The sequence below is a fragment of the Cherax quadricarinatus genome, chromosome 57, assembly GCF_038502225.1.
Source record: "Cherax quadricarinatus isolate ZL_2023a chromosome 57, ASM3850222v1, whole genome shotgun sequence".
Taxonomy (NCBI): Eukaryota; Metazoa; Arthropoda; class Malacostraca; order Decapoda; family Parastacidae; genus Cherax; species Cherax quadricarinatus.
Window position 1 is genome coordinate 19,512,864 of NC_091348.1, and position 12,033 is coordinate 19,524,896.

The window sequence follows — 12,033 nt, forward strand, 5'->3', positions numbered from 1 at the left end:
GTTGCTATTTAAGCCAAGATCGCAAGTTCTGCCTATTCGGCACGACAGCAATAGTTCTTAAAAATGGCTGTTGTTGGTTAGACAGCGTGTGTGTGCACGGCGAAATGTGGTTGTATACTGATGTATATATATATGAATGTTGAAAACAGACGTGGAGTATATGCCAGTGTATATAGAATGTTGAGAAGATTAACTTAACGCATAGCCAGGCCAGCCCTGCTAACAGCGTGTGTTGTGTTTACGAAGTGTGATTCGTGTTTACAACGAGTGAGTCATGTTTACGAAGTGTGAGTCGTGTTTACAACGAGTGAGTTATGTTTACGAAGTGTGAGTCGTGTTTACAACGAGTGAGTCATGTTTACGAAGTGTGATTCGTGTTTACAACGAGTGAGTCATGTTTACGAAGTGTGTGTCGTGTTTACAACGAGTGAGTCATGTTTACGAAGTGTGAGTCGTGTTTACAACGAGTGAGTCGTGTTTACGAAGTGTGAGTCGTGTTTACAACGAGTGAGTCATGTTTACGAAGTGTGAGTCGTGTTTACAACGAGTGAGTCGTGTTTACGAAGTGTGAGTCGTGTTTACAACGAGTGAGTCATGTTTACGAAGTGTGAGTCGTGTTTACAACGAGTGAGTCGTGTTTACGAAGTGTGAGTCGTGTTTACAACGAGTGAGTCGTGTTTACGAAGTGTGAGTCGTGTTTACAGCGAGTGAGTCGTGTTTACGAAGTGTGAGTCGTGTTTACAACGAGTGAGTCATGTTTACGAAGTGTGAGTCGTGTTTACAACGAGTGAGTCGTGTTTACGAAGTGTGTGTCGTGTTTACAACGAGTGAGTCGTGTTTACGAAGTGTGAGTCGTGTTTACAACGAGTGAGTCATGTTTACGAAGTGTGAGTCGTGTTTACAACGAGTGAGTCGTGTTTACGAAGTGTGAGTCGTGTTTACAACGAGTGAGTCGTGTTTACGAAGTGTGTGTCGTGTTTACAACGAGTGAGTCGTGTTTACGAAGTGTGAGTCGTGTTTACAACGAGTGAGTCATGTTTACGAAGTGTGAGTCGTGTTTACAACGAGTGAGTCGTGTTTACGAAGTGTGTGTCGTGTTTACAACGAGTGAGTCGTGTTTACGAAGTGTGAGTCGTGTTTACAACGAGTGAGTCGTGTTTACGAAGTATGAGTCGTGTTTACAACGAGTGAGTCGTGTTTACGAAGTGTGAGTCGTGTCTACAACGAGTGAGTCATGTTTACGAAGTGTGAGTCGTGTTTACAACGAGTGAGTCGTGTTTACGAAGTGTGAGTCGTGTTTACAACGAGTGAGTCGTGTTTGCGAAGTGAGTCGTGTTTACAACAAATGTGTCGTGTTTACGAAGTATGCTAGGAAATCGTGTTTAATCCGAATAAAGTGGGGGAAAGGGTAGCTCCATTTTTTGAATCAAGAGCCTTTCACCAGCAGAGAGAGAGAAAGAGAGAGAGAGAGAGAGAGAGAGAGAGTTGAGAGGTGGAAAGCGCATCGCACCAGTACAAGCAAATGCTTTTACTGCGCTAGTTGTACTTTGTTGATGCAGGAATTGTGATGTCAGTATCGGTGCGACATTCTGGGGATATCTTTCTCAGTGTCACTAGGAATAAAGAGAGAGAGAGAGAGAGAGAGAGAGAGAGAGGACCGGACAGTCAAACGCTCCAGGACAATGACTCGGATGACAGAAAAATCACCCGGAGACAGGGCAATCACTCAGAGGACAAAACAATCAACCGTATGATAGAACACTCAGAGTACATAACGATCAGTCATATGATAAAACAATCACTCAGAGAACATAATCATATGATAAAAACAATCATTCAAAGAACATAATTAATCGTATGATAGAACAATCAGAGAACATAATCAATCATATGATAGAACAATCACTGAGAGGACATAATCAATCGTATGATAGAACAATCACTCAGAGGACATAATCAATCGTATGATAGAACAATCACTCAGAGGACATAATCAATCGTATGATAGAACAATCACTCAAGGGGCATAACAATCAACCATATGATACAATCAATCAAAGGACATAATTAGGGGAGAGGACACTCACCCATAGCACTCACAGCAACACACTCATCTATGCGATGTCAGTACTCACAGCAACACACTCACTCATACGTTGTCAGCACTCACAGCAACACACTCACCCATACGTTGTCAGCACTCACAGAAATACAGAAGGCAAAGGACCCAGGAGAATAAGGAAAGCAGTCGTAGAGCCAGAAAGAAGGGAGCACAGATAAGAAGGGAGGCCCAACGACAATATGAAAACGACATAGCAGCGAAAGCCAAATCTGACCCGAAGCTGTTATACAGCCACATCAGGAGAAAATCAACAGTCAAGGACCAGGTAATCAGGCTAAGGAAGGAAGGAGGAGATACAACAAGAAATGACCGTGAAGTATGTGAGGAACTCAACAAGAGATTCAAAGAAGTGTTCACAGAGGAGACAGAAGGTGCTCCAGAAAGACGGAGAGGTGGGGTACACCACCAAGTGCTGGACACAGTACACACAACCGAGGAAGAAGTGAAGAGGCTTCTGAGTGAGCTAGATATCTCAAAGGCAATGGGGCCAGATAACATCTCTCCATGGGTCCTGAGAGAGAGAGCAGAGGCGCTATGTGTACCCCTAACAACAATATTCAGTACATCTATTGAAACAGGGAGATTGCCTGAGGCATGGAAGACAGCAAATGTAGTCCCAATCTTTAAAAAAGGAGACAGACATGAAGCACTAAACTACAGACCAGTGTAACTGACATGTATAGTATGCAAAGTCATGGAAAAGATTATCAGGAGAAGAGTGGTGGAACACCTAGAAAGGAATGATCTCATCAACAGCAGCCAACATGGTTTCAGGGATGGGAAATCCTGTCACAAACCTACTGGAGTTCTATGATATGGTGACAGCAGTAAGACAAGAGAGAGAGGGGTGGGTGGATTGCATTTTCTTGGACTGCAAGAAGGCGTTTGACACAGTTCCACACAAGAGATTGGTGCAAAAACTGGAGGACCAAGCAGGGATAACAGGGAAGGCACTACAATGGATCAGGGAATACTTGTCAGGAAGACAGCAGCGAGTCATGGTACGTGGCGAGGAGTCAGAGTGGGCACCTGTGACCAGTGGGGTCCCACACGGGTCAGTATTAGGACCAGTGCTGTTTCTGGTATTTGTGAACGACATGAGGGAAGGAATAGACTCCGAAGTGTCCCTGTTTACAGATGACTTGAAGTTGATAAGAAGAATTCATTCGATCGAAGACCAGGCAGAACTACAAAGGGATCTGGAAAGGCTGCAGACCTGGTCCAGCAATTGGTTCCTGGAGTTAAACCCCACCAAGTGCAAAGTCATGAAGATTGGGGAAGGGCAAAGAAGACCGCAGACGGAATACAGTCTAGGGGGCCAGAGACTACAAACCTCACTCAAGGAAAAAGATCTTGGGGTGAGTATAACACCAGGCACATCTCCTGAAGCGCACATCAACCAAATAACTGCTGCAGCATATGGGCGCCTAGCAAACCTCAGAACAGCATTCCGACATCTTAATAAGGAATCGTTCAGGACCCTGTACACCGTGTACGTTAGGCCCATATTGGAGTATGCGGCACCAGTTTGGAACCCACACCTAGCCAAGCACGTAAAGAAACTAGAGAAAGTGCATAGGTTTGCAACAGGACTAGTCCCAGAGCTAAGAGGTATGTCCTACGAGGAGAGGTTAAGGGAAGTCAATCTGACGACACTGGAGGACAGGAGAGATAGGGGGAACATGATAACGACATACAAAATACTGAGAGGAATTGACAAGGTGGACAAAGACAGGATGTTCCAGAGATTGGACACAGCAACAAGGGGACACAGTTGGAAGTTGAAGACACAAATGAATCACAGGGATGTTAGGAAGTGCTTCTTCAGCCACAGAGGAGTCAGGAAGTGGAATAGTTTGGGAAGCGATGTAGTGGAGGCAGGATCCATACATAGATTTAAGCAGAGGTATGATAAAGCTCACGGTTTAGGGAGAGTGACCTAGTAGCGACCAGTGAAGAGGCGGGGCCAGGAGCTTGGACTCGACCCCTGCAACCTCGACTAGGTGAGTACTCACCTATACGTTGTCAGCACTCACAGCAACACACTCACCCATACGTTGTCAGCTCTCACAGCAACACACTCACCCATACGTTGTCAGCACTCACAGCAACACACTCACCCATACGTTGTCAGCACTCACAGCAACACACTCACCCATACGTTGTCAGCACTCACAGCAACACACTCACCCATACTTGGTCAGCACTCACAGCAACACACTCACCCATACGTTGTCAGCACTCACAGCAACACACTCACCCATACTTGGTCAGCACTCGCAGCAACACACTCACCCATACGTTGTCAGCACTCACAGCAACACACTCATCCATACGTTGTCAGCACTCAGCAATACACTCACCCATACGGTGTCAGCACTCACAGCAACACACTCACCCATACGTTGTCAGCACTCACAGCAACACACTGTCCGCAATCACATCAACACACTCATCCATACGTTGTCAGCACTCAGCAATACACTCACCCATATGGTGTCAGCACTCATAGCAACACATTCACCCATACGTTGTCAGCACTCACAGCAACCCACCCATACGTTGTCAGCACTCACAGCAACCCACCCATACGTTGTCAGCACTCACAGCAACCCACCCATACGTTGTCAGCACTCACAGCAACACACTATCCCATACGTTGTCAGTGCTCACAGCAACACACTCACCTATACGTTGCATGGTGTCAGTAGTGTGTTGCACTCACAGCAACACACTCTCCCATACGTTGTCAGTGCTCACAGCAACACACTCACCTTTATGTTTTCAGCACTCACAGCAACACACTCACCCATACATTGTCAGTACTCTCAGCAACACACTCACCTATACGTTGCATGGTGTCAGTAGTGTGTTGCACTCACAGCAACACTCTACTGACGAGTTATATCTCACAACATAAACTCAAGTCTACTAATAAGCTATGATACTATTTAGTACAATTCTTTCAAATGTTGTTTACGTTTTCCTTATTAGGACTACCCAAAGTTTCTCTAGTTTTTCCTCCTATTAATTGCCCAAACTTGATTAATAGCGTTTCAAGTTTATTAACTACGCGAGGGTCATTAAAGCTACTTCTCGCCTGTTCGCCACGTCAATAATATTGTAGTGGATAAGACACTTAGGCACATTTATGTAACTTTATTTCGAAACGTTTCGCCTACAGAGTAGGCTTCTTCAGTCGAGTACAGAAATTAGGCAGGAGCAGTAGAGATGTGAAGACGATGTAATCAGTCCATCACTCTTGAAGTCGTAGATTTGAGGTTGTCAGTCCCTCAGCCTGGAGAAGTTCTGTTCCAAAGTCTGGAACTAACTGAAGATCAAGCGACAGTGTTGAGACTAAAATACTGTCGGAGGGAGAGATGCAGAGTAGTAGTAGTGAGAATGTAGCCACTGGGAGGTCATGTCTCTCTCAGATCAAACAATTCTCACTAGAAAAAATTGTCCAACGTGTTTTCTCTTCTCTACCAAGATGCCATTGTGTTGCAGTGTCTGACAGAGTGATTATCAAATGGTATACAATACCGACAGGTTGGTAGATAAGACACATAGGCAACATTTAGGCAACTTTATTTCGAAACGTTTCGCCTACACAGTAGGCTTCTTCAGTCGAGTACAGAAATTAGGCAGGAGCAGTAGAGATGTGAAGACGATGTAATCAGTCCATCACCCTTGAAGTCGTAGATTTGAGGTTGCCTATGTGTCTTATCTACCAACCTGTCGGTATTGTATACCATTTGATAATCAATATTTTAGTACATATACTTGGAGTGTATAACACAGGTTAGGTTAGGTAAGGTTTGTCAGGAAACAGGACATGTTTCCTGACGCGGGTCTTAGTCATATGATGACCCGCTGCTCAAACTTCTGATCATCTGACCAAGGCCTTCAGCTGGCTTACCCTTCCACCTCTTTAAAAATTATAGTTAATAATAAGTATGCAATAAAAGTTGAAGGAAATATAATATTTTATTAAATCAGGTAGAAGTCTATATGTTAGAAAGTGAAGGGGAAAATTAATATATTCAGAGAATATCTTTATTTAGTAAGGTTTGTCTATTTTTCCCCATCTCATTTGGTATATATGTTCCGAGAGGCAAGAAGTAGATGGATTCCAACTATCGAGTTCCATTTTTAGAAACATAAATTGAATGGATTTTTCAATTTGCTGGTTCACGATATTTTTCCATTTTCCGATATACTCGGATTTTTTTTTTTTTTACGGAAGATATACACAGGCTGGAGGCTGCCTAAAAATACATATAAACATGTGTGTGTGTGTGTGTGTGTGTGTGTGTGTGTGTGTGTGTGTGTGTGTGTGTGTGTGTGTGTGTGTGTGTGTGTGTATGTGTGTGTGTGTGTGTGTGTGTGTGTGTGTGTGTGTGTGTGTGTGTGTGTGTGTGAGTGTGTGTGTGTGTGTGTGTGTGTGTGTGTGTGTGTGTGTGTGTGTGTGTGTGTGTGTGTGTGTGTGTGTGTGTGTGTGTGTGTGTGTGTGTGTGTGTGTATGTGTGTGTGTGTGCGAGTGTGTGTGTGTGTGTGTGTGTGTGTGTGTGTGTGTATGTGTGTGTGTGTGCGTGTGTGTGTGAGTGTGTGTGTACTCACCTAGTTGAGGTTGCGGGGGTCGAGTCCAAGCTCCTGGCCCCGCCTCTTCACTGATCGCTACTAGGTCACTCTCCCTGAGCCGTGAGCTTTATCATACCTCTGCTTAAAGCTATGTATGGATCCTGCCTCCACTACATCGCTTCCCAAACTATTCCACTTACTGACTACTCTGTGGCTGAAGAAATACTTCCTAACATCCCTGTGATTCATCTGTGTCTTCAACTTCCAACTGTGTCCCCTTGTTACTGTGTCCAATCTCTGGAACATCCTGTCTTTGTCCACCTTGTCAATTCCTCTCAGTATTTTGTATGTCGTTATCATGTCCCCCCTATCTCTCCTGTCCTCCAGTGTCGTCAGGTTGATTTCCCTTAACCTCTCCTCGTAGGACATACCTCTTAGCTCTGGGACTAGTCTTGTTGCAAACCTTTGCATGTATGTGTGTGTGTGTGTGCCCCCACTTCTAAGTATTCATACTGCTAATAAATACCGGTAGATACCAGTAATTCTAAGCTTACCAATACTTGTAACACTTATCGATTCTACTTCTAAAATTCAGAAAGTAGCTAGGCTGTAAAATTTAGCTTGTCACAGCTTAAGTGTCTGACGTTATCGCTCACTACCGCTTTACTCCTTGCACTCTCCTCTATGCTATTTCTACTCTAATTCTGGTAATGGCTTGCGGAAGTGAGTGACCAGTATCTAACAGTGATGCAGGACCAGACTCAATCTTGCAAAATGCAACCTCAACAGGTGAGCAATACTTGCGCTGGCAGCGGTGTGATGACAAGTTGCCAGATGCTGATGACGTAGTCGTCGTACATAGGCCTTCTAACACTATTTTGTAAGTCCTTCACCCGTGATGTTTATAACCATATATGCTCATGCATCCCGCGTTCCTCAAGTGATTTCACTTTTCACTTATTACAGAATACACTTCACATTCGGTGTTACACTTTATATGTATAATGGCATACAAACTGTTGTGACGTCACTGCTTCAGTAGGCCTACTGCCACCTTCCCTTGTTGTATATTTTATTTTTTCTTTCTCCTTTTGCTTATTAACTTTTTCACTCTCACATTACGGTGCCCCACATTTCACTTGTTAACCAAACACTGGTAATTCTTGATCACCCGTTTCCACACTCACTTTGATCTTTTTATGTTTGTATCTGTGTGGCAACAGTGCCTAGTAGATCCACAACGGTTTGGCACTTTAAAAAAAAATACTGAATTCAGGTTTCCTCTCGAAATTTTTCAACTAATAACTATAGTTATCACTCGTAGGTTTGTTCACTGACTTTGTCACTACCACTGATTACTGCTAGCAGTTATTGCACGCCTCAAAAACACAAAGGTTCTCGGAGCCTTCTGCACCCACGTCTGCACCCACCATATGTGTGTGTGTGTGTGTGTGTGTGTGTGTGTCACTGTAAGTTTTTCATTGCTTATATTGACTGTCCTACGTGGTGGATATGCTGCCTAAACATCGCTCTTGTTCTAACCTTGCAATACCTGGAGTATACCTGCTGAAGGTTTCGGGGGTCAGCGCCCCCCTCGGCTCGGTCTGAGATCATGGTAGCCTCACGAGTCGCTTGTACTAATTTTAGAAATATCTACTGCACGAGGGTCACTAAGACTGCACGAGGGTCACTAAGACTGCACGAGGGTCACTAAGACTGCACGAGGGTCATTAAGACTGCACGAGGGTCACTAAGACTGCACGAGGGTCACTAAGACTGCACGAGGGTCACTAAGACTGCACGAGGGTCACTAAGACTGCACGAGGGTCACTAAGACTGCACGAGGGTCATTAAGACTGCACGAGGGTCATTAAGACTGCACGAGGGTCATTAAGACTGCAAGAGGTTCATTAAGACTGCACGAGGGTCATTAAGACTGCAAGAGGTTCATTAAGACTGCACGAGGGTCATTAAGACTGCAAGAGGTTCATTAAGACTGCACGAGGGTCATTAAGACTGCAAGAGGTTCATTAAGACTGCACGAGGGTCACTAAGACTGCACGAGGGTCATTAAGACTGCACGAGGGTCATTAAGACTGCACGAGGGTCATTAAGACTGCAAGAGGTTCATTAAGACTGCACGAGGGTCATTAAGACTGCAAGAGGTTCATTAAGACTGCACGAGGGTCACTAAGACTGCAAGAGATTCATTAAGACTGCACGAGGGTCATTAAGACTGCAAGAGGGTCATTAAGACTGCACGAGGGTCACTAAGACTGCAAGAGGGTCATTAAGACTGCACGAGGGTCATTAAGACTGCAAGAGGTTCATTAAGACTGCACGAGGGTCAATAAGACTGCACGAGGGTCATTAAGACTGCACGAGGGTCATTAAGACTGCACGAGGGTCATTAAGACTGCACGAGGGTCATTACGACTGCACGAGGGTCATTAAGACTGCAAGAGGTTCACTAAGACTGCAAGAGGGTCATTAAGACTGCAAGAGGTTCATTAAGACTGCACGAGGGTCACTAAGACTGCAAGAGGGTCATTAAGACTGCACGAGGGTCATTAAGACTGCAAGAGGGTCATTAAGACTGCACGAGGGTCACTAAGACTGCAAGAGGGTCATTAAGACTGCACGAGGGTCATTAAGACTGCAAGAGGTTCATTAAGACTGCACGAGGGTCACTAAGACTGCACGAGGGTCATTAAGACTGCAAGAGGGTCATTAAGACTGCAAGAGGGTCATTAAGACTGCACGAGGGTCATTAAGACTGCACGAGGGTCATTAAGACTGCAAGAGGGTCATTAAGACTGCACGAGGGTCATTAAGACTGCACGAGGGTCATTAAGACTGCACGAGGGTCATTAAGACTGCGAGAGGGTCATTAAGACTGCACGAGGGTCATTAAGACTGCACGAGGGTCATTAAGACTGCACGAGGGTCATTAAGACTGCACGAGGGTCATTAAGACTGCACGAGGGTCACTAAGACTGCACGAGGGTCATTAAGACTGCACGAGGGTCATTAAGACTGCACGAGGGTCATTAAGACTGCACGAGGGTCATTAAGACTGCACGAGGGTCATTAAGACTGCACGAGGGTCATTAAGACTGTATACTAACAATCAAAATTACTTTAATTCCTAAAATGGGGATAAAGATCAAGATTCAATGTATATACACCGAGAGATAGCACCTCTCGGCAATGAAAATGGTTATAGTCATAACTATAATTTTTAAAGTGGTGGAGAGGTAAGCCAGCGGAAGGCCTCGGTCAGATGACGAAAAGTTCCAACGGCGGGTCATCATATGACTTAATACCTGCGTCAGGTAACACTTGTCCTGTTTCGTGACAAATCTTAGCTAATCTCCCGGCAAAGGTATATATTCTCGGTGTATATATACTTCAGAGCTTTAATCTCTGTTTCAGGGATTAAAGCAACTTTAACTGATAGGAAGCAGGTTGTTAGCAGCCTTAATAACCATCGCGTAGTCGATAGGCTTTCAACCCAATTAACCAACCACAGTGGCCCGTGGCGTGGTGGCAAATGCTCTTGCTTCACAGGGTGAGGGTCAGGGTTCGATTCCCGGCGAAGGGTAGAAACACTGGACGTGTTTCCTTACACCAATTATCCATGATCACCCATCAGTAAAATGGATACTTGGATGTTAGTGGACTGGTGTGGGTCGCATCCTGGGACAAAACTGAACTGATTTGCCCGAAATGCCTTGCGTAACAAGCGGTTTTCTATATAGTATGTCATTGATGTCACGAATGACCTGTACACTACCACCTGATCACTACGACAAGGTCCTAAATGCACTAGAAGACAAAAAGAATGCAGATGTAATATATACAGACTTTGCAAAAGCCTTCGACAAGTGTGACCATGGCGTAATAGCGCACAAAATGCGCGCTAAAGGAATAACAGGAAAAGTCGGTCGATGGATCTATAATTTCCTCACTAACAGAACACAGAGAGTAGTCGTCAACAGAGTAAAGTCCGAGGCAGCTACGGTGAAAAGCTCTGTTCCACAAGGCACAGTACTAGCTCCCATCTTGTTCCTCATCCTCATATCCGACATAGACAAGGATGTCAGCCACAGCACCGTGTCTTCCTTTGCAGATGACACCCGAATCTGCATGACAGTGTCTTCCATTGCAGACACTGCAAGGCTCCAGGCGGACATCAACCAAATCTTTCAGTGGGCTGCAGAAAACAATATGAAGTTCAACGATGAGAAATTTCAATTACTCAGATATGGTAAACATGAGGAAATTAAATCTTCATCAGAGTACAAAACAAATTCTGGCCACAAAATAGAGCGAAACACCAACGTCAAAGACCTGGGAGTGATTATGTCGGAGGATCTCACCTTCAAGGACCATAACATTGTATCAATTGCATCTGCTAGAAAAATGACAGGATGGATAATGAGAACCTTCAAAACTAGGGAGGCCAAGCCCATGATGACACTCTTCAGGTCACTTGTTCTATCTAGGCTGGAATATTGCTGCACTCTAACAGCACCTTTCAAGGCAGGTGAAATTGCCGACCTAGAAAATGTACAGAGAACTTTCACGGCGCGCATAACGGAGATAAAACACCTCAATTACTGGGAGCGCTTGAGGTTTCTAAACCTGTATTCCCTGGAACGCAGGAGGGAGAGATACATGATTATATACACCTGGAAAATCCTAGAGGGACTAGTACCGAACTTGCACACGAAAATCACTCACTACGAAAGCAAAAGACTTGGCAGACGATGCACCATCCCCCCAATGAAAAGCAGGGGTGTCACTAGCACGTTAAGAGACCACACAATAAGTGTCAGGGGCCCGAGACTGTTCAACTGCCTCCCAGCACACATAAGGGGGATTACCAACAGACCCCTGGCAGTCTTCAAGCTGGCACTGGACAAGCACCTAAAGTCAGTTCCTGATCAGCCGGGCTGTGGCTCGTACGTTGGTTTGCGTGCAGCCAGCAGCAACAGCCTGGTTGATCAGGCGCTGATCCACCAGGAGGCCTGGTCACAGACCGGGCCGCGGGGGCGTTGACCCCCGAAACTCTTTCCAGGTAAACTCCAGGTACACCATGTACATGTACTAGTAGAAATATTATTATTATTATTATTATTATTATTATTATTATTATTATTATTATTATTAAAGATTAGCCGGTATTCTCCCGGCCCGGGCCTTTTCCAAGTGGTGGCCCGGCCTTGGCTCCCTGTCTTGGGAGTGTCTGAGACCTAAGTCTCCCATGGGAGGAGGCACAAGTACCCCCTCATCTTTGGGACCAACGGTCCCCAGGCTTAGCCACA